The 24,765-nt window shown below is 41.6% G+C and overlaps 1 protein-coding gene across 1 annotated transcript in view; it reads left to right on the top strand.

Moving 5' to 3' along the window:
* LOC127238251 (ubiquitin-conjugating enzyme E2 E2) overlaps positions 1-24,765 on the top strand; it is a 280,453-nt gene that overhangs the window by 215,666 nt on the left and 40,022 nt on the right. The gene's annotated exons all lie outside the window — the stretch shown is intronic.

Raw genomic sequence — 24,765 nt, 5'->3', positions numbered from 1 at the left:
CAATGGCAATCCTACCTATTAGCAACTGACTCAAGACCTTTCTGAGGACTCTGGGTTCTGATCTCAGAGATAAAATGGGCTTTGCCTCTGAGGGCTCACTGGAACCTGCTGAGAAGTGTTCAGAATGCCCAGCTAGTAGCTAGACAGCTCTGAAGTTCAGGTTAGCAATGTGAGCTCAGGATTCGTACTTGAGGCAGTAGATGGAGATTTGTGGATTCCTAGACTCCATGATCTCACCTAAAGAATTGTGCTATTGTTGACCCAAACTGAATTTTTCTGCATCTGTAAATTTCCAGAATGAATTTCCCAAAGGAAAACACTAATTATTGCAAAAACTAAGGAAGTAACATTTTCTCATTTTCATGTTCTTGGTAGTTGAGATTAGAAAGATATTTTTCATGTGAAGTATTATTGCTTGCAGGCTTATACAATATTATGTAAAATATCTTGGTAAAAGAAATAGCTTACTGCTAATAAATTATGAAAACAACTGGACTGGGCAGATAATTCCTCCAGGGTTTCCAAATCAGGCTTTAGTAATTTACTGCTGTTCAAGTAGAGCTTTGCAGGGGGATGTGGGCTGCATGACCTTTATCGGAATTCCTGTTTCAAAAGTTGACATCACAGGAAGTTTAATCTTACAGACAGGAAGCGATTACAGTTATTATCCTATAGCTAGTAAGTACCAGGCCAGGGACCTCCTGGCCTCCTGAATCCCCAGCTTGTCACACCCTATCCATCTGAGCCTCTAGACCCTATTGGTCACAGTGCTAGTTAGCATCTGGACTTCACAGGTCACCCCTGACAGCCTTTTCTGAGGCAAACAGAACGCTTGTATTTGGCTTCTGTCCTAGTGATGAATTAAGAGTTAAATAAGGATTTTGGTTTTTGTTTTAGTATTTGCAGACCTGTATATATATGTGCCATGTGCCTGTCCATTAACTGACCTTTAACTCTGTCCCTATGGTGCATAAAACAGCAGTGTGTCCAGGAGAGAATGCATAGAGCAGTGTGTGCTCTACAAGGTATTCTCATTCCCATCATCTTTCTTATTTCCTTTCTTCCTTGAAAATTTCCTGTTGCAGTGATTTACTTTGAAAGCCAAAATATTACATGTTATCCATTGCACCTCAGAGTCACATAGAATATTACATTTTAAAGATAGTTTTTAAAAAATTAAGTGTGCACTCACATCCAAGCAGCCCAAGGGCCATACAGTACTCTTAATGCTTACTGCTCCATTGCCCATTCTGAGTGTCCAGAAGGCTGTGCCATGCATGTGGATCTGTGTCAGGCTTGCATAATACTTCGTTGACTGTGTGCTTTGTCACTTCAGCTGTCTCCCTATGATGGGTAATTATTTCTCTTTTTTTTTTTTTCTTTTTTTCATTACAAGTAATATTACACTGGGTATCTCTTGGGATATGTGTACAAAATATATATAGTATAAAGTCCTAGAACAGGAATCAGTAGGTTACTCTTTCAAATATTAAACTAAACAATTGCAACATTGCTCATCAAAAACATGTTAGCCACTCCAACAGGGAGGAAAGAATATGTATTGTGATGTCATTATTCCTACTGAGAGATGCCTTGTAGCTTTAGCACCTCGTTAACAGTCTCCAAACTTGTAAAACTTAGGCAACACAAATCATTCTGACTTAGTAGATTAATTGTATTTAGTTAGTTGTAGTTTGATATATGTAGCTCAAGATAGCTTCAGACTTGCTGTGTAGCTAAGGATGGCCTTGACCTCTTCCTCGTCTTGCCCCAGTCTCTAGAATGCTGGGATCCCAGGTGTGCACCGCCACACCCAACTTAGACTTAGTATTTTCATAATAGAAACAGACAGTTCATATCACAGGGCCATCACAGTCATGAACACCACAGCAGTTATGGCTGCCTGTACAAAAGGATAGAAAGCAAGATGTGATCAGCAGAGGTGATAAGAGCGGGTAACAGACTGTGGAGGCGGTCGGTCTCAATGCAGTCTACTCGTGTGATTGTCACACACAAATGTAAACATGGAAGAAGAGCCATTTCAGCAGGCTGTGGGGCTGCAGCAGGCTGTGGGGCTGCTGTGTCTTATCCATAGAGGAGTTCCTGCCCACGGGCACTGGCCTCAGGCAGCCTTCTCACCGCTTCATTACACTGCTCCTTTCTGACTCTAGAGTTCTGTGCTTTACTGACACATGTCCCATCCAGATTCATTCCCCTCAGTCCTCATCTTCAGGGTTCTACCCCATGTTTCCTGACAACTGGATGATCCACTGCATTTTCTTCCTACCCTCCTTCAGCTCAGTGAAAGCAAAACTCTTATCTGTCGTGCAGATAGTAGGGTTGATGGAACAAATGGCTATTCCCCTTTCTTGTCATAGCTGAACATTTCTGAAATGTGTTTTTGCTGTGCTGGCTTTTGTACTTCGTAGAATTGGAATCCAGTAAGTGTGCATTCTGCGACTCTTCCTGTCCTGTCTGCTCTGCTCTTTCTCCCAGAGAATTAGATACACATTGAAGACATGAGCTTTCTAGTCTACAGAGATGTCTAGTGGCATTCAGAAGACTACATACAAAGTAATATGCTTCTCTTTAAAACATCAAATTCTCTCAATTGTCGTAGACACTGGCATCAAACTTACTTGGGTGTCTCAACAAGGAATCAGTTCACCTTAAAGAAGTTTGAATTTCTCCACTTCCATCTTGTTAGAAATTTAATATTCTTGGTTTCTTTAAAGTTTCTAGGCAAGGTTTTTTGTGGACCATCTGCTAACACAAATTATAAACAAATAATTGGCATCTCTCAGCCATATGTAACCAAAACTTTGCAGAGCAAGATAAGAATCCAGAAGGAAGTATTTCTTCCTGTGGATATCCCGTGCAGTATAAACATGCTTAATTTTCTATACCATTTTTATAACTTCAGAATTTGAAGTCATATCAGAAAATCTTAATACACATGCTCATTTTCCTTCCAAACTTAAGGCAAGTGTGTAAGCTTTGTCTCTGCCTCCATCTCTGCACAACTGGTATTTAGTTTTATTTGAACAGAGAATTACTAGAGGAAGGGACCTATATGTAGTAGAATGGACAAACTGTGCTGTGTTCATATAATGAATAGTACATGATCATGAAATGTAGAAGGATTTGCAACACACGTGAACCTCACAGGAACAACATTCAAAGAAAGAAGCTATGGGGTTATTGATTCATGTCATATATAAATCAAGGAACAGGAAAAACTAATGGAGAGAAGCAGGAAGCAGAATGGTGGCCATCTTTAGGGTTGGTTGTTACAGGGAAGAGACACAAGGAGTCTTCTAAGGGACGTCGCGTTCTGGATCTCACTCTAAGCAGTGGGTACTTGGCTGTGTTGTCCTCATAAAACTCTGAACCTACAGTAACTGTTCATGCAGCTTTATTTCATTCATAGCTTTGATGAGCCATTCTTTTGTGCCTCTTGCCATTGGTTAAAAAAAAAAAAAAACTCAACAATCCAGATGTGGCAATGTTTTATGCCAGCTTCACTTATTTGGTTTGAATAACTTCACCAAATTCATGCTGAAACGTAATTCCCAGGGTGAGGTTTCTTGAGGGCAGCAGCTCAGTCCAGCATGTGTGGACTTTTGGGGGCAGTTAAGACAGAAATAGTCCAATGGGGCTGGTTCTATCTAATATAAGCTCAGAAGCTCTGCCTCACTGTGGGACACTTGAGACTTTTCCGAGAATGCCTACTTGAGACTTTTCCAAGAATGCCTATCAGCAATAAGGCCTGACACACCTTCTCAAAGTCCCAGCTTCCAGAGCCGAAGCAAAACAAACTCATTTTCTTTATAAATTGCCCAATCCCAAGTTTCTTGTTATCACAACAGAAGACAGGCTAAAATTTGCTATCAGGCCCGTTCTGTGTTCTCCAAGATGGCATGCCTTTTAGCATGGAGAGATCTCTGTCCGTGGGATGTGCTCAAGGGAACCTGGCAACAGCCCAATTTCGTTTTAGATCCTATTGTTTATAGTCTCTTTGGTCATGAATAATACTTCCTCATAAAGCTTCAATTTATGACTGCCAAGCCAGTCCATGAATATTAATATTATACCAGATTGAGCTGTGTATAAGCTCAACCAGTACATCAGGAAGCTGCCCTTGGGTATAAGCAAAGTATCTGACAGCCCCAGGAGTATAACTGGATGGCATAGCACCCACATTCATGAAACTCTGTGTGAACCCTGTATGTGATGTGACTCAGTCCTTCAAAGGATTGGGGCCCCTGTGACATTGAAGGGCTGGAGCCCTATGTCTGCTTTGTCTCCTAGCAGTAAAGAAGCTGTTAGAAAGGAATTGGGGTCCACATAGTTCAGGTTGTTGTCAGCATTTCCACACTTAGACCCTTCTGATCATAACATCATTCTTGAGGTATAAGAAATAATCTGAGAATCCGAAAGTGTATTATTTAAAATTGTGTCATTCTTCTTGTTAATAAAAAAAGAGAACTGTAGTGATATATTATTTATGATTTATTAAAGCTTGCCTGAGCCAGGTAGTAGTGGCGCATACCTTTAATCCCAGCACTCGAGAGGCAGAAGTAGATGGATCACTGTGAGTTCAAGTCCAGCCTGGTCTACAAAGCTACACAGAGAAAACCTGTCTCAAAAAAATAAAAATAGAATAAAAATTTTTAAAAATCTTGCCTGAAGATTCAGAAAGCAGCCACAAGCCATAGAAGCAAGGTACACACACACCTTTAATCACAGCAGCCAGAAGCTAGGAGGTGATAGTACACATCTTTAATCCTAGGACTCGGGATTAAAAGGTAGATGGATTTCTCTGAGTTCAAGGCCACTAGATCTATACAAGATTGAATCAGACTAAAAGAATAACAGATCACACACCTTTAATCCCAGCATGAGGAAAGTATATAGGACAGAAGCAATGGCTCAGAGAAGCATTCATTCTCCAGCCGCACTGAGGAGAGGCAGTAGTTTGAGACTTGGTGAAGAGCTCGTGTGTGGATCAGTTCTTTAAGCCTGAGCTAGAAGTGAGAACTAGTGGCCAGCTGCTTTGCTTTTCTGATATCAGTTTGAAGTTTGAACCCCAATGTGTGTCTCTGGGTCCTTTTAGTTTTCATGGTACACAGAACTTAATATAACTTAATATAATTGAGTTGAGTAGAGCTAAAAATCTTTGCTGTTTGCCATCTGATAACATTCTATTGTCATTTACCACAGAATGATTCTCTTGCTTGCCCTGTGCTTGTCTTTCGTCTCCTAAAATTTATTTCTGGATCTGTTTAAACATATGAAATTATTCAAGATATTAAAAAAGTAAATAGTGGCTCTTTGGGGATAACAAGTGCAGCCCTAGTCCTTGTGGATCTTAGCAGCTTGGGAGGCAGATGTGCCAACCACTGCCCTATGGACATGAGCACAGCAAAAACTAGAGCAGACCCCAAGTCCATTTGAAGGCATCAGCAAGGTCTTGAGAGAAGATGTTAAGACCAGGACCTGAGGAGGGTATGTTCTGTTTCAGATCTTTCCTAGGGCCTAATACAGACCCAAGTGCATAAGCCAGAGTTCAGCAACAGCCTTTTTGCTTTATTAATAGATTGATTACTTTGAAATCAGGTTTTAAAATAAAGGAAAGAGAATTGTGGCTTTTCTCCACCAAGCCACCTCCAGGAGTCTCACCTGCCTAGGCTGTCCTTATCTATAAGCACTAACAAATGACTTGATGTTAGCAAGTGTTTGAAGCTCATTGGGGCATCAGGAACTAACCAGCACAGATAACTCTAACTAGAATCAAAACCCACTATCTAGTCATATCCACACACTCCTTAGGCCAGCATCCTAAAATGCCTTCACCAAAGTAAGACTTAAATACAAAGTAAATGTTAATTAGTAAATATATTCAGACATCTTACAAATTTATTCACCCAATAATCACACACGCACGCACGTACGCATGCACATGCATGCACCCTACTAGATGTGTGTAGTGGTTGGTACCCTGGATATATTCTAAAGCAGTGGTTTTCAACCTGTGGGTTGTGACCCATTCATAGGGATTGCATACCATATAGCCTGCATATCAGATATTTACATTCCGATTGTCGACAGTAGTAAAATTGCAGCTATGAAGTAGCAATGAAAATAATTCTATGGTTTAGGGGTCATCACAACATGAGTGTCAACTTTCACAGATCTGTCTGCTAGACCTGGGATCTGTGGACCTGAAAGCTTGGAGTGGACAACAGTCTAATGTAGACAACCTGACTTTAGTTTCAATGAACTTTTTGTTTTGTTTTGTTTTGTTTTGTTTTGTTTTGTTTTTGGAGACAGGGTTTCTCTGTGAAACAGACCTGGCTGTCCCAGAACTCACTCTGTACACCAGGCTAGCCTCAGACTCACAGACTCTGCTTACCTTTGCCTCCCAAATGCTGGGATTAAAGGTGTGCACCACCACCACCCGGCTTCGGTGTACTTTTGTCCATAAATGAAACAAAGAAAGCAGTGATCCAAGGAAGGTTGTTTGAGTTCACAAAATAGGGTTAGGAAAACATATAAATAAACATCAGTAAGCATGTATTAAATATTAACAGAGCAGCCCTTTCCCAGAACTTTCTCAGGACAGACCAATTTAAACACTGTAGGGTATATCTGGGAAAGCATGAAAGCAAGGCAGAAGGCCATATCCAGATTCAGGGTCTACTGACCAGATTGAGTTCTATAGCTGACATCCAACAGGAATGAACATGTCTTATAAATTGAATGCAAATGTTTGTTGAAGGAGGCATGAAATCGCATCCAAGAACAACCCAGGGAACAAAATGCACTTAAAGTAAAAGGCAGTCTGCCTTCTTTCTTTCTTTCTTTCTTTCTTTCTTTCTTTCTTTCTTTCTTTCTTTCTTCCTTTCCTGGAGCCTCTCTCACAGTTCCTCCAAGGCATTGTTCATCATGAGTCATTCTGTTGACCGTGTTCTGACACACAAGTAACTGTATTAAAGGACTGCAGCATTAGGAATTTTGAGAACACTGTCCTAAAGAAATGTATATGCCCTGCTCTCAGTCTGTTATAGGAAGAAAAGATGAGCACACACTAAAGTGTAAGGGTAATGTAAGCGCTATTCAGAAAATGAGTACTGAGATATGAGATAGGCGGGGAGAGATTTCCAAGGAGGACAGAGTCTGTGCTCATAGCTAATAAAAAACTAGTGGGCTACTGAGATGCTGCGATGCTGTGGCCCTTGAGAAGGCATACTTGTTCTACCCCGTATCCTAAACCAAGTCATCACTTGCAGGTCAGAACATTGAATTTAGTGAGTTTCCACGTCTAGAGCAGCGTGTATTAGGAGGTCATGTGAAAGTTAAATAGAAGCCTCAGTAAATGAGATGCTGAGGCATATCTGCCCATGAGAGTTCCACATGAAACGAGACCCAGAGAGAACTGTGCAGACACAGAGGTGGCTCCACGTGGCCATTGGGCCAACACAAATGAAGAAAGCTATCTTGGCTGGTCAAAGGCAGGGTTGTAGTCAACCCAAGAGTTGAAAGATAGAGGAACCGGAGTGCTGAAATGGAGAACTCTGAGACTGACAGACATCTGCAGAACCAATGACTCAGTGTTACCCTGGAGACGGAGACAGTCGGGGCAGGGACCAGATAGTCGGGCTTTCTGCTCAGCCTCGGTCGGTCCTGAGAGTTGGCATTGATCTCTCCTTTTGGAAGGCCAACCATCCAGCTTTTTGATTGTCACTTTTAACACCTCTGACCTTGACAAACTCGGTAATTGTGTAATTTATGTTCAAAAATAACCTTTATAATTTTTTGTAACATAAATAGTTTCAGAGGAAAATTAAATTGTTCAAGTTCATTATGTAGAATAGATTTGAAAAAGTGTTATGTAGCTGATTAGTCTGTTCACTGTGTTTCAATTTTTCTTTTTCTTTTCCTTTTTTGGGGGTGTTTTTTTCTAGACAGGGTTTCTCTGTGTAGCCCTGACTGTCCTGGAATTCCCTCTATAGACCAGGCTGACCTTGAACTCAGAGATCCACCTGCTCTCTCCTGGAGGGCTAGGATTAAAGGCGTGCACCACCACTGCCTGCTCCATTTTTCTTAAACAAAAAGTTGCAAATAATGGAACACTTCAAGGGAAGGCCTTGAAGGACTGTGTAGCTAGCACACGACAGTCAGGGGAAGGCATTGAAGGACCATGTAGCTAGCACACAACAGGTGGGAAACAGGAAAAGGAGAATCTAAGTTTTTCATGACTCAGAATGGCTGTTTTGAAGATTGGAAATGTAGACTTTTTGCTACTATCAGATATAGGCACCATCTCTTCCGGGGTACAAACATTAAGAACATCTACCCTCAATTATAAAAATAAGAGAAAGGCATAAAATTATACTTCATTCACATTAGTATATGAAAAATATATGAATAAAACTTTAAAAGAAGTAACCAGGATGATGGTTCATTTTAAAGATTTATTTGTATTTTATGTGTATAAGTGTTTCCCTGCTTGTATGTATGTATATCCCATACATGTCTAGGGTCCCAGATTCCCTGGAATTGGAGGTATAGATGGTTGTGAGCCATCATACGGGTGCTAGGAACTGAACTTGGTCCTCTCAGGAGCAGCCAGTGTTCTTTGCACTGAGGCATCTCTGATCCCAGATTAACATTTCTATGAGTGCACTGCCTATTATCATCTGCTCCGAAGATACGGCAGCTCACCTCACACACTGAGAGCTGAAAGGTAGTTGAAAGTTGTCTTACAGAGATGCCACTCACAGTGCTTCAGTATAGCATTTCTAGGGCCAAGGCTAGAAGGCAACTTTCTTCTTTTCCTCAAAAGGCAAAAATATTAGAAAGTGTGTGTGTGTGTGTGTGTGTGTGTGAGAGAGAGAGAGAGAGAGAGAGAGAATACTTGCACTATTTGCTTATAAAATAATTTAAAGCACATTTTTTATTTTTATTTATTACTAGTGTGTGTGTATGATGAGAGGAAGGTGCACATCCATGGCAGGGAGATCAGAGGACAACACTGTAGAGTCAGTTCTCTCCTTGGATCAAAGTTAGGTCACCAGGCTTTACAGCAAGCATCTTTCCAGCTGAGCCATCTGGCTGTAGAGTCAGTTCTCTCCTTGGATCAAAGTTAGGTCACCAGGCTTTACAGCAAGCATCTTTCCAGCTGAGCCATCTGGCTGGCCCATGAAAGCATCTTCTTAGAGCAGAACCTTGAGCTCCTGAGATTACTTCAGCACGATTACACTAGAACTGTGTACAATCTACAAGGCAGAGAAGTGGGGGAGGCTGAACTTCAGCCTTCTACATATACTGTTAGTGAGGCAGGAAAGCTTAACAACTCTATCACAAAAAAAGACTTATGCCAGCAGAATCTCTAACCAAAAGTATCTTCACGTGAAGGAAGCAAATGTACATTGCAGCAGCCAGCATGCATGAAAACCGTCTTCTGCTTCAAGCTGAAGATGTAAAGCAAAAGCATGAGGCTGGGCGGGGGGGGGGGGGGGTAGCTCATTGTCACTCGACTGCTTAGCATGAAGCTCTGGCCCAATCCCCAGCAGGCAATAACAATAAAAACAGGAATAATAAACAGTAATGAAATTGTGATTATTTAAATTTTGGAGCTGGGCATGGTGCCACACAACTTTAATTCCTGCACTCAGGAGGCTGAAGCAGTCAGATCTCTGTGAGTTTGAGGCCAGCCTGGTCTATGGAGTGAGGTCCAGGATCACTAGGGCTGTGTAGAAAGACACTAAATTTATTTCACTAAATAAATAAATATTTGGTTGCCAGTATTAGGGGTACTCTTGTATCCTCTGTTCTTATCCTCTTTCATGAGGTGATTTTTGCTTTTAAATGGGTCACTGAGGCCTGTGGCCACCTAAGAGATCACACCAGAGACCAGGGATTCCAGACACTAGCTAATAAGTGAGGTGACAGGAACAATGATTTGAACTAATCATGTAATTACAGAGCTGGAATTTTCAGTAGGGTTCTGGGTAGTCAGGCATGGCTTCCATCTTCTAAGGAGACAGTGATGGTGGCGGGCATGGCAGGGGAGTGACTACAGAAGTCTAACAAGCACTGGGTTGGCCTTATATCCCCTGTGTGACATCAAGGACAGGGTCTAAGCAGCCAGTGATGACTTAGTGCTCCAAGGATTGCCAGCCCTAGGGTTATTTGGACAGAGGATTTCTGAAGGACCTGCTGGCAAACTTAGCCTTCATGCCAAGCTCCCCATCAAATTTTGAGAATCTGAGTGTACTTGGCCTATTGCTTATATTTGCAAGGCACATGCACAAGTCTTGATACGTCCAATACATGATGTGGTCACCACCAGGTCCACAATGAAGGTATCCTCAGTCTCCCCGGAGGGATAGAATACCATGACACCACAACCGTTATATTGGGCCACCTTGCACACCTACAGAGACTAGATGAGAGAGCCAATCTTGTTCACTTTGAACAGGGGCAGTTACAGGACATTTCACCCACAGCCTTGGCAATCTGCTTTGGATTGGGCACCATGAGATCATCCTCAACCAGCTGTGGGCTTCTGCCAGGCTTCCCAGTCATCTTGATCAAAGGGGCCTTTAATGAACACCACTGTATATTTGCATATGATAACCTATATAGGTGCCCAGACAGGCTAATGTGAAGGACCCGTTGGCATTATCATTAGGAACCTTTAAGTCCAAGTCACATTTGCGGTCTCTGAAGACTCAGAGGCATTCCCATGACAACCTGATCAGTGTGGCTCACCAGTCCTTTGCAATCACCAGCAGCCCAGAGCTTCTTTGTGAGAAGTGAGATTCCCAGAAGAGTCAAAGATCTCTCTTGGGAGTATCTTGAAGATAGACATGGTGGATTTCTGACTGCTGATCACCATGCAGGAAAGGGGGGAGGGGGTAGGGGGATGGCTGTAGACACTGGGTAAGAAGAGGGCTATGTGACCGTGAGTTCTGAGGTGCTCTATCATAAGATGATTTTCATGGTTAAAAGGAAATATAATTACTGCTAGTCAGACCAGAACTACTCTATCATATGCCTATAAAGTAATGATGCAGCTTTTAAGTGCATGCTTGGAAAATGAATCTTGCTAATTTAGCCTTACAACATCCAAGAAAGTGAGGCTATCTGTCAGTGTAATTGTGAGACCATTAACAGAGATATCCTTATTGCAACCTTAGGAGTTACTGGTGTGATAGTGAGCATTTGCTCTTTATTGTCCTGATATACTTCCTATTTATTACAAGCAAGAGGTCAATCTCTTTGTTCATTAATCCATGTCAATAAATAATGCTAGCCAGATTGGGGCGGGGAGGGGGGGTAACAAACATTGACTATCCAGGCCTCTGAAAAATGTATTCTTCTGATATTGTCAGACTAAAAGCACAGGACTGTCATGGGAAGAGAAGCCTGTCGGGTGGTTTCCATCTCAGTTTTAGTTCCTGTACTTTATTTGAAGTACATACAGTGTAGTGATAGCTGGCATCCCTGTAGAATCTGTCAGTCCTACATCTTCTAACTCACAGAATTTCGGAGACTCTTAACCCAGTGCTTCAATTACTGTTTAAGATGCATGTAATCTCTACTAACTAAAATGTTAGTAAATTTAAGGAATAAAACATGGTTTCCTTTAAGAACTTCCTAGAGCTGTCAGTTGACACTTCTAACTATCACCCCCACAGAAAAGGCATTGGCAGCCTGATGGTTGTTCTTAATGATCATTGTCACTTTTAATTATAGTATTTATGGCCTCTTTGTAAACATAAATATTCTATATTTTTCCAGTTAATTTATTTATCAAACAAATATATGTTGGCATTCTAGTCTTCCATGAAGGCAATAATAATCAGTATCGTACGTAAATTGTTTATATAAATTCATATATAAAGTTATTCTCTAGTAAATAAACATCTTTGCTAGCCTGTCTACTGAAATTCACTTCCAAGACCCTTATTTAGCTAATGCGCACAGCTACGGGCTTTGTAAAGTGACGCCGACGCCCGCCGTTTATAAAAGGCTCGCACCATGCAATTGTTTGCTTTCAGAGGTAATATTTGTTGTTACTCTGCAGCACCCAGCTTCCTACAATACAAAGATGAATGTTACAAATTACAGGGAAAGGAAGAAAGCAGCCTGGTGTGTGTTTAAGATATGACTTCAAATTTCTCTCAGGGATACAAGACTCAGCAGGGTGACACAATAGAAAATGGTGTGTGTTTTTCCATACAACTCTCAGCCATCACAATTTTCCTTATCCCACTACCTCCACCAGCTCCTTTCTCCTTTTTTTTTTTTCCTTTAAAAAAAATATTTATTTTATGTGTGTGTAAGAGATGGGGCATGCATACAGCCTTAAGGAAATTTAACCTATTTTTAGGACAATAGTCTTATAGAAAATACTGGAAGAAGGAAAAAGTTAAACTCAAAGGCAGGCTTTGGGATTCCTAGGATGTTAATGGAGCAGATAACCCGGAAGGTGCCAGTAAAGATACGAGAAATAACTTCAGACAAGAGGAGACTATGAGAGGGCCAGAAGAGCAGGAACAGGCTGGCTTCAAAGGAATATGGGCATGGGCATGTAAAAGGGAAACAACTGTGCTGTTCAGCCACCTTTACATGACCTAGAACCACCTGGAGAAAGTCTATTGATGGCTTAGCTAGAGCAGTTTGGCCTGTGGGCATGTCTTTCTTGACTGACATGAGAAGGCCCAATCAGTTGTAGGTGGCACCATCCTATATTCAGGTGCCCTGAACACTCTTAAGAGGGAAGAAAACTGAGAGCCAGCTAGCAAGGGTGTGTGTAAGCTCTTGACTGTGGTATGATGTCATATAGTAAAACTATTCCACTCCTGATTCCTTCCTGTAGAACAGAGGTGTGTGGGTGGCAGTTCCTGGTGTGATCTCAGAGCCCGCTGAACCGTGCTGTGGCGTGTGGTAGTGGGGCAGCCCTGCATGGAGCCTTGGCTTGAGTCCAGCACTTGTGTCGCTCATTGTGGTCTGTGCCTCTAACTCACTCAGCATCTCAGCGCAGCAGCTGCCCAGAGATGGGTTGGCCATGGGCAAAATCAGATTTCATTCAGCTCCAGAGCTTCCATTGTGAAATGGAATGTCTGTCTTGTCCCATTTTTCCTACACACATTTCTTTCTTGTTTCTCTTTTATTCATTTCTTGGTTTGATCAGCTGGTAATATACAAAAGTTTGCATACTATTGGTCATTAAGATAATAAGATGGTTTGAACGACAGTGGCCCTGGTAGGCTCCTCTGTTTGTATTGGGGATGATCAGGAGATGTGGACCTGTTGGAGGGGGTGTGTCACAGTCTTTAAGGTTCTTTTCACATTCCTTCTGTCTGCTTCCTGTTTGTGGTCTGAGAGAAGCTCTCAGCTGCTCTTCTGCCCGGCCTTCACTCTGCCTTCATGGGCTCAAACCCTCTGAAACAGCAAGCCCAATTAGACACTTTTAAAAGTATGTTGTCTCAGTCATGGAATTTTTCGCATCAATAGAAAATTGGGAAGACAAGTTATTGGCATCTACCACAAAGAAGCAGTCCCTTGAGAGGCTGGCTAGTTGAAGGAATTATATAATGGCCCCCACTGCAGAATCCTGACCTGCCCTTTCATCAGTTCACTCCCCCGCCCCACCGCCCCACCAGTCCCGTCCTGCACTGTCTTCTGCCTCATCTCTTAGACACTACTGAGCAGCCAGATCCCTCGAGGCAGGTGGTATCAGGCATGATGCTTGATAGCCACTAAGACCTCAGCTGGCTTGGGGAAACTTGAGAGTTTCTACACTTGACTCAGTGTTTGGGTTTTCTTCATAGAGAAGCACTATAAGGTCATTGTTTCTGCTATAGAGTGTAAGTCAGACTATTGCCTCACGTTTAGTCATGTCTACTACAAACCAAATTAACGCACTCAGGTTCACATATGTTGAAAGTGCCCCTCCCCTTCTCGGGTAAGCTGCCCACCTGGCTGTCCATGCTAGTGAACAGTCCACAGTGTCAGCCAGCTTGCTGTATGTGTTCTCCACAGAGTCGAAAAGACCAGCCTGCTCTAAATACTGACATTAAACTATTCCAGGGTTAGATAGATATTTAGGTGGCAGTTCTCGAGTAATGTTGGTTTGTTCCTGACTAACTTGGCTTCCTGTGAGCTCAGAGGTGCCAAGTCACTGTGTGTAGGGATGCTAATCACAGTGAGTAGCACCCTGTATGGCTTCTCTGTGGTCACTTTGCATGTCTCCTTTCTCATCAGAGCTCGATCCAAAGAGCCTTGGAGACCTGTGTCATCAGCTTTCCTAGCTAAAGTTAAACTGTTGAAACCTAGAGTTCATGTAATTGCCTTCATTCCCTTTTTACTGCTATGTTTTAAAATCAGGAGATTAATATATTTGTGTTCCCTCCTTTCTAATTGCACTCATTGTTAGACTTGACTTGGTGATGGGCAATTAATTGAGTTCCTCTGAGCTTGTATCCCAGTTTCTTACTCGGAGAGTAATAATAGTATTTTGGTGACTGAAAATTAATTGTATAATAAATACAAGTTTTTTTGCAACAGCATCTGACCCTAATCATAAACATTTCACAGTTTTAACTGTTTTTCATTTGTATTGGTTTTGGTTACAGTTTCCCATGATGAACACACTTTTAACAGCACTTTTAAACTTGGTGCTGTAAATATAAGACAGTATCATTCTGGCTCCTAATAGACATGGAAATTCTCACAGTATTTAAAGCTTTCTAGCTCTGCTCCCCACCCCTACCCCCCAAAAAGGCATGCCTTTTGAGCTGGATGTGGTGGCTCATGCCTTTAGTCCTAGCACTCCAAAAGCAGAGGCATGTGGATCTCTAAGTGTTCGAGGCCAGCCTGATCCTCATAACAACTTCCAGGTCAGCCTTGGCTACAAAGTGAAATGCTATCTCAAGCCCCTCCCCACCACAAATAAATAAATAAATAAATAAATAAATAAATAAATGTGTCTTGTATATTCTTTAATCATTTACCAATGACATCAGGCCAACTCTGTAACTGCCATAAATTTACCATATTGTTAGTACATTAGTCATCATTTTATTTTAAATCATGCTAAAATATACTATATATTTTCTTTTATACTTCTGTTGGCTGTGTAAAAGATGAATCCTTACTTCTAGCCAGTTTTTACAGATATTTTGTGTTATGCTTAATATGTATTGAGTTGTTAATCTCTTAAGATAAAAATAACTGCCACCTCACGTGTCTACAAACATAAAACATAGTAATTTTTTCTGTAAGATGAAGGAATCCTGTATGTTACTTCCAGTTTACATTTAGATTAATTTACATTAATCTGTAAATGTGCTGTATCTTTCAGAGTGGCCTAGGTGGTGTGAGACCTGTGCAAATGTAAACAAATAGAAAGCAGGACAACTCCTCCTATTTATGTTTCTGGCGTTGTCTTTAACTGCAGATGATATATGTCAGTTATTGATTGTGTTTGGCATAGAGTCTCTTTCTTAGTATTAGGCTTCCTAATAACTTGTTTTGTATTTGACACTTTACACTTGAAAAACAGAAAGGAATCAACTTGTCTGTGGGTTGTGGGTTTGGGCATCGGCTTCATTGTCTTCTGTACAGTGCTGGTTATGGAATAAGTGTCATTGGTGTAACCCAGCCCATGTAGTGACTGCCGGTGGTGCAAGGAGGAGGAGCTGCACTGGCTGCTGTGTGCCCGATGCTGCCGGTGGAAAGATAGAAGTTGTGTTGTCCTGTGATGCACACTGTGCATGTCTTGGTGAATTAATTAATGCTGGGAATGTGCTCATGCACCTCTGCTTAGCTTAGGTATCAGATCATTTCCCCCCATGATTTGTGACTTTGCAGTTATTTAATCTCCACACAATTATGTTATTGGGAAATGTATCCCAATCCACGAAAACTCACTTATTGAAATAAACTTAACCCAGACTTCCCAAACTTCTTAATTGTCTTACATTCTTGTCTTGCTGTTAAAACCCCAGCCTGGGGATGAGTTTCTACTCTTAGAGCCTTGTGACACTTCTGATCTCTTCATCTCTTTGTAAAATACATCAAGGAGGCAAACCTCCATCTATACTTCAGACAGGTCTCCAATAAGCTGGTTTCAGAGAGTATGTTGTTCAAAGTAAAGAAATAGATACCATTCTATAATGTCGAGCATGGCGTGAAGGGCTGGATGGGAGCCTCATCTTTTCCTAAAGGCTGTGTGGTTTTGACCTTTTATCTGAGACATGAGGACAGTCCTTTCCCAAGCTAATGTTATCCCCGAAGCCTTTGAGGAAACATATGTAATGTACACCACGATCCCTGATTCTAGGACTTCTAGGAAAAAGTCAACATGGCTACACCATGGTGACTCTAATGCAGAAAGAATTGTCAGCATTGCCATTCCAGACAATGGAACAAGTCAAAAGAGATAGGATATGGAATAACACAAAAGACCCAGTCATGCCTGAACAGCCTTAACACAGGGCAGGGAAGTGGATATTTGTAATCCCAGCACTGGAGGGGGCACACACATACACAAACACACACACACACACACACATACACATGCACGCACGCACATTTAAGCTTCATTCAGTTTTGATATACCAAAAGCATCCTGTGTGAATTAGGCTTAGGCTTTTATGAGTTGCATTGAGAAGGAGAATGATGATTGAAGTCATGGCAAGCATTGTGCCTGGCAATATAACCCTCCCTGCTTTGCTGAGGGCACCACACTGGGAGCTGAGTGGATGTTTGCCTGTAACAAGAGAGTTGTCATTCAAGATGAGGAACCTCTCTGTTTACATTTTTCTGCCTTAGTGCATAAGATGAACTGAAAAGGCATTCCAAACTTGAGTGTGCCTGTGTCACAAAGTCTTCCCTGGTTATGTACTTCTCCGTTTGCATTGCTGGGGAGTCTTTCACATCTCCAGCCCCAGATCAGACTTTGTTTTGTGAGGTAGGGTCTTACTGCGTTGCCCACAATGATCTGACTCAAAAGATTCTCCTGCCTCAGTCTTCCTAGCAGCTAAGGCTGCAGGCATGCACCATTCCACCTGGTCTTTTATTAATCATTTAAACTCTGCTAGAAAGTTGGGTTCTAGCTCTGTTGTGAGTGTGCTTCGTCGCCAGCATTCCCCACATGTCAGTCTCGAGATAATGGTTTTAAACAATTTTCTTTCAGTTGTTCAAGTTGCTCATTGTTTTGTGGGGAGAGTGTTTTTGCTTTGATGGGAAGATCCTCTTAAGTGTACATATCTCTAGGGTTGTGATCCTCATTAATAGCATGTTCTTTCCATTTTTGTTATATCTATATGAAATCATCTTAGGGCTCAGGCGTGTGTGAGCCCCTAGCTTTGAGTATTTGTTAACTGCACAGAGCCACTCAGTTTTAAGAGCCTGTGCAACCCCCCAGGATGGGACAGTACTGGCAGTTTTATATGTATGCTAACAACCTGCTTGTAAACTACAGTCTGGGGTGAGCCTGGAGCAGGGACATACTTGGATGACACTGGTAGATTGTTCTGGGACCTTGTATGATTATTTGATTCATGGCCCAGAGACTCAACTACTTCCTTTTGGTGTCTCCATGGAAACAAACTTTTAAGAATAATGTATCTTCTCATACACTGATCCTATACTTCCTTAGTAAAATTACAGAACCATTGGTTATCACTTTAGTTTTAAAAGAATTTCATGAGAACAGTGTATAGAGAATATTATCAGTGAAAAGTGACTTGGGGCTGAGAGGGTGACTCGGTTGTTACAATGCCTACTGTACAAGTGAGGTTGATCCCCAGCACCCTCTTAATCAGGGTCACATGGACCTGTAATCCACTGCTGGAGAAGCAGAGACAGGAGGAACCCTGGGGCTTGCTGACCAGCCCATCCAGCTGAGGCAGAGAGGTCCATCCCAAAAAATAAGATGGAGCCAGGTGATGGTGGTGTACGCCTTTAGTCCCAGCACTCAGGAGGCAGAGGCAGGTGGATCTCTAAATTTGAGCCAGCCTGGGCTACAGAGTGAGTTCCAGGACAGCCAGGACTGTTACACAGAGAAACCCTGTGTCAAGAAACCAAATAATAATAAGAAAATGGAGAGCAATCGAGAAAGACAACCAGCACTGACCTCTAACCTCCACATACATGTGCAAACACACTCCCCAAAAAAATGGTTGTAAGTTATTTGGAATGTAGGATTTGGGTGTGACTGGGGGGGTCATTTTTTTTATCACTTCTTTTTTGTCAGGAGTTCAAAGGGAAGGACATAGTTAGACCCAGTGTCCTTTCAAGAGGTTGGGAGGTGTATTTCAGGAGGTGGGGGGCAGGCACTTTCACAGCATTTAAAATTCTTGATGTTTGTTGGTACTCAAAACATGCTTTCACATTCTGAAGAGCTGACACCTGAGGCTGTCTACTCCCTTACTAATTGTTAATATGGATTCACTCATGTTTCCATATTTCGTTTCTCAGGATCTGGAAGGTTCTGGCTATTCCAGGTACTTCACTAGCAAGTTTATCCTTAGTTTCAGAATATACTTGTTGATGTTGTTTTGCCATACAATTTTTAGGTTTAAAAATGAAAAATAAAAACAGAAAAAATAGTTATGTTGAATGCTTACTGGACTTTTATTGCTAGCTTAATTTTTATGACCTATCTTCTGAAATAATATGCTGGGAAACTTAGTAAAGTTGCATGGAACAGAAAGATATCCAGAGCATCTAATTAGCCAGGCATGGTGCCTGCAGTTCAAGCAATTGAAGGTAGAGACAAAAAAGATCATAAGTTCAAGGCCAGTCTAGGCTACATAATTATTTTGAGGCTAACCAGGGATAGATGAGACACTTTCTAAAAAAAAAAGCCACATACAGTGTGCATCATGTGTTGGATTACATGCCTGTAATCCCAGCTTCTCAAGTTCAAGACCAGCATGGCCTACTTGTAAGACCCTGTGTCATCAGTACTAACAGAAAAGCCTCCTGCTCCCTCTAGAAATTCCTCCCAGTTTCCTAATTGTTCTTGTTCTAAATTTCTGCTCAGCACACAGTGGGCTCTTGCTCTGTGCCAGGAACTGGACATGAATTGAAAGTAGACACTTCAGTATATAATTCAGTACAGTCAGGGGGCATAGCAAGCCTTGGGCTGGAATAGGGATGTGATGCATAACCCTGGCAAGATCCTGTGTAACATTGCAGAAGCTGCACCTGCTTTAGACTCGGGAATGTGAGTCTGTACACCTTTGAAAGGTGGAAGCTAGGAGCACCACCGCATCAGGATGTGTGCAGGCAGCCAGGCTGCATGTTGACTCAGTGGCACCCATCAGAATAGAAGCTGACCCTCATCTAAGTAGCTCTGTTCTATCAACATTTGTAAACACACAAAAACGTCCACTGCCCAAAACATTCTCAGGACTCTGCAGCTTTGTGGTTCATTGATTTAATTGTTTTGTTTATTTGTTTTTATTTGGTATTTTGTTTTTGCTTTTTTTTTTTAAATAAGTATATCTCAGTTTTGATTTTAAGTGGAGTGTCTCCATTTAAAACACTGTTAGGAGCAGAGTCTGGTAGCTCATGCTTGCAAGTCCTGCACTCAAGGCTTAAGCAGGAGGATCCTGAGCTCCAGACCAAGCTGGTATACATGAAGACCTTGTCTCAAAAAAGCAACCAACAACAAGATATAATCATTAGTACTAAAAAAATAACAATGTTCAAACATCCTAACATTTTTTTTAGGTAGAAAAGACAGCAGAGCATAAAGGTTTCCCATATGGTACAGGAGCACAGTCATGTCCAGCTTTGTCAGCAATGGGAAATGAAAATTGGAACCACCACACCCATGCAGGGTGGTCTAAACCAAGCAAGGGCTGATATCACATGCTAGCATCATGCAGAGAAGATGTATCACAATGCCACTGGGGTTGTAAATGGTAACAACATTGGTTGTGATAGCCAACACCTGGAGTATGCAAGTGTCCAGTAAGTCTAGGTACTGGCCTAGACATAGCTAGGCAGTAAACCCTGGTAGTGAGGGTTCGGGAGCTTCTGTTCCATACAACTCATGGAGGCAGGTGTACCAAGGAGTGCTACAGCCTTTCTGCACACCCTGTGCATCCTCTGTGATGTCATTTATGACTGAGCTGGGAAATGGCTACAGACTTACTGAGTTCCACAAACCGAAGTAGTAGGTGAATGGATGCAAGGAAGGGGCTGCAGGTAGTTGGTTAGAAGTTCTGCAGGCACAGACTGGAAAGTGATGTCCGGGTAGGAGGAAGCAGTCCTGTAAAGAACTGATTCTTGAAGCTGTGGCATCTGACTTCCCTGCAAGGATAGTTGCCAAACTTGAATTAACCCAGCTGCTGTCTAATAATTTTTTCTGAGAGGTAATTCCCACCCCATGTGTAATCATAAAAGTATTCTGAATTTTATATGAGAGTAAGGAAAACAGAAGGTTTCTTGGCTTTTTATTTTTTTATTTTTGTCTTCTGAAAATCCAAATGTCCTTTACTTTGTAAGTAATTGTAGTGGTTTGAATTAGCATGGCCACCATTGGCTCATATATTTGCATGCTTAGTCCCTGGTTTATGTCTGAAGGATTAGAAGGTGTGGCTTTGTTGGGGGAGGTATACTTTGAGGTTTCAAAAGCCCATGCCAGGCCTGCTGCCTTTGAGTTAGGACATAAATCTACTAGCCACTGCTCTAGCACCATGCCTGTCTGTCATGATAATAATGGACTAACCCTCTGAAACTGTAAGCAAGCACCCAATTAAATGCTTTCTTTTATGAATTGCCTTGGTCACGGTGTCTCTTCACAGCAATAGAACAGTGACAAACTGACACATTTGTGCCATAAAATATTACTCAGCAATAGAGGACAAACTACTGGTACGTATAACAATGTGGTCACTCTCAAGGGGATTGTTGAGTGAAAGGAACAATTTGAAAGGTTTAGTGCATAATTTCATTGTTGAAACATTCTTGCCATGCATTCTAGCCAGAAGAAACAGCTGTGGTAGCCAGGAATTAAAGAACTAAGAGAAGACAGTTGTTGTGCCTGTCAAAAGGTTGTACATTGTATCAACATCCCCAGAACTCAGGGAACATGAAAGAAACTGGGGTGGAAAGAATGTAAGAGGCAGAGGACGTGGGAGGGGCCGTGAGGTACTGTCCTTGGAATAGGACTTGCAGTTGCACTCATGAAGGAAACCTGCACCATCAACACAACGAGACAGCCAACACTCCATCAGGCATGCTACAAGAAAAAAAAGACAGGACATAAATGTGGGAGACAGATGTTTGGGACAGTGCCCAGAGACGATTGGGAGGGGATATGATCCAGATATAGGATATGAATTATGAAATTGTCAGAGTAAATTTTCAAAAGATAGCACTGTGATGGGATCCTTCTGTATCTTGACTGTGGCAATACATACATGTATACATATAGAAATAAGTGTAGAGATAAGATTTTTAAAAAAAGAGAGAGACCAAGGAATCAAGAACTGCATAAATATCTGTGTCTGCAGTGTATGGTGCTTCTGCAAAAAAAAAAAAAAAAACTGCCATTATAGGAAGCTGACAAAGAATGCATGTGGCTTCGCAGTATTATTTCCTGCAGCAGAATTTACAAGTATCCCAGAATTGAAGGTAAAGTGTTGGGGGAGGGCAGAAGCCCCAGGGCTGCATCACTGAGCATCAGCCTTGGTTTCCCTAACCTTGATACTTGTCTCACTGAGTTGTCTTGAGAATTAACTCAGAGTAATTAATACTTGATAGGGTGTTTTCCATGTCACACATGCAGAAACCACTCCATTTACAATGGATTGGAAAAAAAAATGTCTGTTCATTTAGCACTTGAGGATGAGCAGTCTGACTTCTCTGAGGACATTTTAATAACGCTAGGTGTCTGTGTTCACTAACCTCTGCTCATCTCTTTATTCTTTCATGTTGTTTATCCCCTTATTCTGCTTTTCTAGGTCAGATGCTTGACTCATAATAGTGAGTTTCTCACTTTCTAATATATACATTTAAAAGGACATGTCTGTTTGACTGCTGTTTTGGATAGAGACATAAATGTTTATATTGGCAGCCCAACCTTGGCATGGTCATTTAGCTGAGTCTTGCAGGATTGGGTTTGGTTTGATTTAATCAAAGAAATATTTGCATCTGGTCTTGGTGGGGCGTCTTTCTCATAATCACAGTATGTAGGAGTATGTGTCCCAATAGATGTGGGGCCAGCCTGGGCTTCATAGCTAGATTCTATTTAAAAAAAAAAAAAAAAAAAAAAAAAATAAAGAAACAAGAAAAGGGAATTAGTTGCAAATATATTTTTCATTTTCCAAACGTGGCCGGGAGGCAGAGGGAGGCTCTTTCCTTTGTCAATTCTGATCTTGCATTCTGGTTTTAATATCCATTATTTGAAAGACCATAGGTTTGCTCTATGCCTCAGCATGTAGTTAGTGTTTGTAAGTGTTTCATACATGATTGACAGTAATATGCATTCTTTAATTTTCAAATGTAGTGTTTATAATCATCCAGCCCCTTGATTTTATTTGTGGTTTAAGTTTTCAGGAGCCTTACCAATATTTGGTCTGGTTGGCCTAACGGTTATGTGGTAAGGCATTCCTCCTTGATCATAAATACATTATTTTTTCATTGATCTGCCAGTTTTTCCTGTATAATTTTTGGCTATTTAACTATAGCGGACTCCAAATTGTTGTTTTCCTGATGCATTCTGTCATAATACTGTGTTCTCCACTTACCACAATCCTTGGCGCATAGTCATGCTCCAATAGTCACAAAGTCATGTCAGCTCTTCTTTGCGTGTGTGTGTGTGTGTGTGTGTGTGTGTGTGTGTGTGTGTGTGTGTGTGTGTGATGAATCTGTTCTTCTCCCTAGTCCAGAACCAGGTTTTCACTATCCATTCCCTTGCTCTCTCCTAGAAAGCATCGACTTCCTGAAAGATGAGTGTCCTGATTGAGGTGTAGGCTGTGTTTTCAAATCCCTGACCACATACAGGCCTATGAACTCATCTGCCTTCTTGAAAGATATCAGAATTAAAGCTTTACTTTATTAAGACTGCCTGCCACCCTTCAGCCCCTTCCTTGTCCCAAATCCTGCCCAGCACACATACTGCCTACTTGGTGCTGACTGTAGGTTTGGGTTTGGAGTTGTAGCCTCCAGGAATTCTCGCAGCTGATTCAGCCCTGCCTTTTGAAGAAGGCTTCTAGACACTTCAAGGTTTCTTGGACATTTGAGATCGTGTTGGGCAGAGAGATTGACTGTGATCTGGCATGATTCTGGATTCTGATCCAGGCTGAGGATGGGAGTATAGTATTCAACAGCCTCTGACACGTTGACTCTGCCCTCCTGGAATGTGGCATCATACAAATTACATCAGTGTCTGAATGGATGCCTCCTGGCAGAAATACAGAGGCCTCCCTGTCGTGTGTGTTTTTCCTGGTTCTGAGCAATTATAAATTCAGGGTACCAGAATGATCCTTAGAACACTATTTATAAATTTAAGAACACTTAGAAATTTGTAGTCATAATAAGTAACACTTAAATCTTACTATTGCTTAGTCAAAACTGAGCTGGGCTTGTTTTCAATATTAGATTTTTTAAGGTTTTTATTTTACTTTATATGTATATGTTGTGTGTACATACATATATGTGTACCATGTGTATGGCTGGTGTCCTTGGAGACCAAAAGAGAGCATTGGATCCCCTAGAACCAGAGTCTTACAGGGGCCTCTGTAAGAACAAAAGTGCTCTTAACCAGAGTCACGTTCCTCCCGAGAATATTTTCACATCATAACTTTCCAAATTAAATTTAAGGCAAGTATAATGATGATGACGTTACTATCATAGGAAAATACTATTAATAATACATTCAAAATATATAATTTAATAAGGAATAGCTTTGTGAATTATAACAATACAGTAATAATAAATTATAACAAATGCCTTTTTTAGGTATTTTTTTAAACAGTCTTATTTTATGTGCCAATCCCACTTCCCCCTCCCTCCCCTCCTCCTGCCTTCCCCACACACCTCCAGCCCCCATCTACTCCTCAAAGGGAGTGGGGCCTCCCATGGGGAATAAACAAAGTCTGTTACATCATGTTGAGGCATGATCAAGACCTTCCCAACCCCCTCCCAGTATCTAGGCAAAGCAAGGTATCCCTCTGTAGGAAATGGGCTCCAGAAAACCAGTTCATGCCCTAGGGATAAATCCCGGTCCCACTGCCAGAGGCCCCATAGGCTGCCCAAACCCCCCAACTGACACCCACATTTAGGGGGCCTAGTTCAGTCTTATGCAGGTTCCCCAGCTGTCAGTCCAGAGTCAGTGAGCTCCCACTGGCTCAGGTCAGCTGTTTCTGTGGGTTTCCCAATCATAGTCTTGACCCCTTTGCTCATATTGTCACTCCTCCCTTTCTATAACTGGACTCCAGAGGTTCGGCCCAGTGCTTAGATCTCTGCATCTGTTTCCAAAAAATACAGTTTTAACATACAATTGTATACAAGAGACATGTGATATGTTTACATACCCTCATTCATGCTTTAAAACTGTATTAAAGAACATCTGTCTTCATTGTATTATTCCCAAGTATTCTGGTTTTTTTTGGATCTTCTAAATGTAAAACATAAAGTAACTAAAATCCACCAAAAGTTTTTAAAACATTTCAGAAGTCAGGGCCCATTTCCTGCTCATAAACATCCTGTGGTTACATGAAGCTA

Source organism: Phodopus roborovskii, unplaced genomic scaffold (assembly GCF_943737965.1).
Source record: "Phodopus roborovskii unplaced genomic scaffold, PHOROB, whole genome shotgun sequence".
Classification (NCBI taxonomy): domain Eukaryota; kingdom Metazoa; phylum Chordata; class Mammalia; order Rodentia; family Cricetidae; genus Phodopus; species Phodopus roborovskii.
This window is presented reverse-complemented; position numbering and strand designations above follow the sequence as displayed.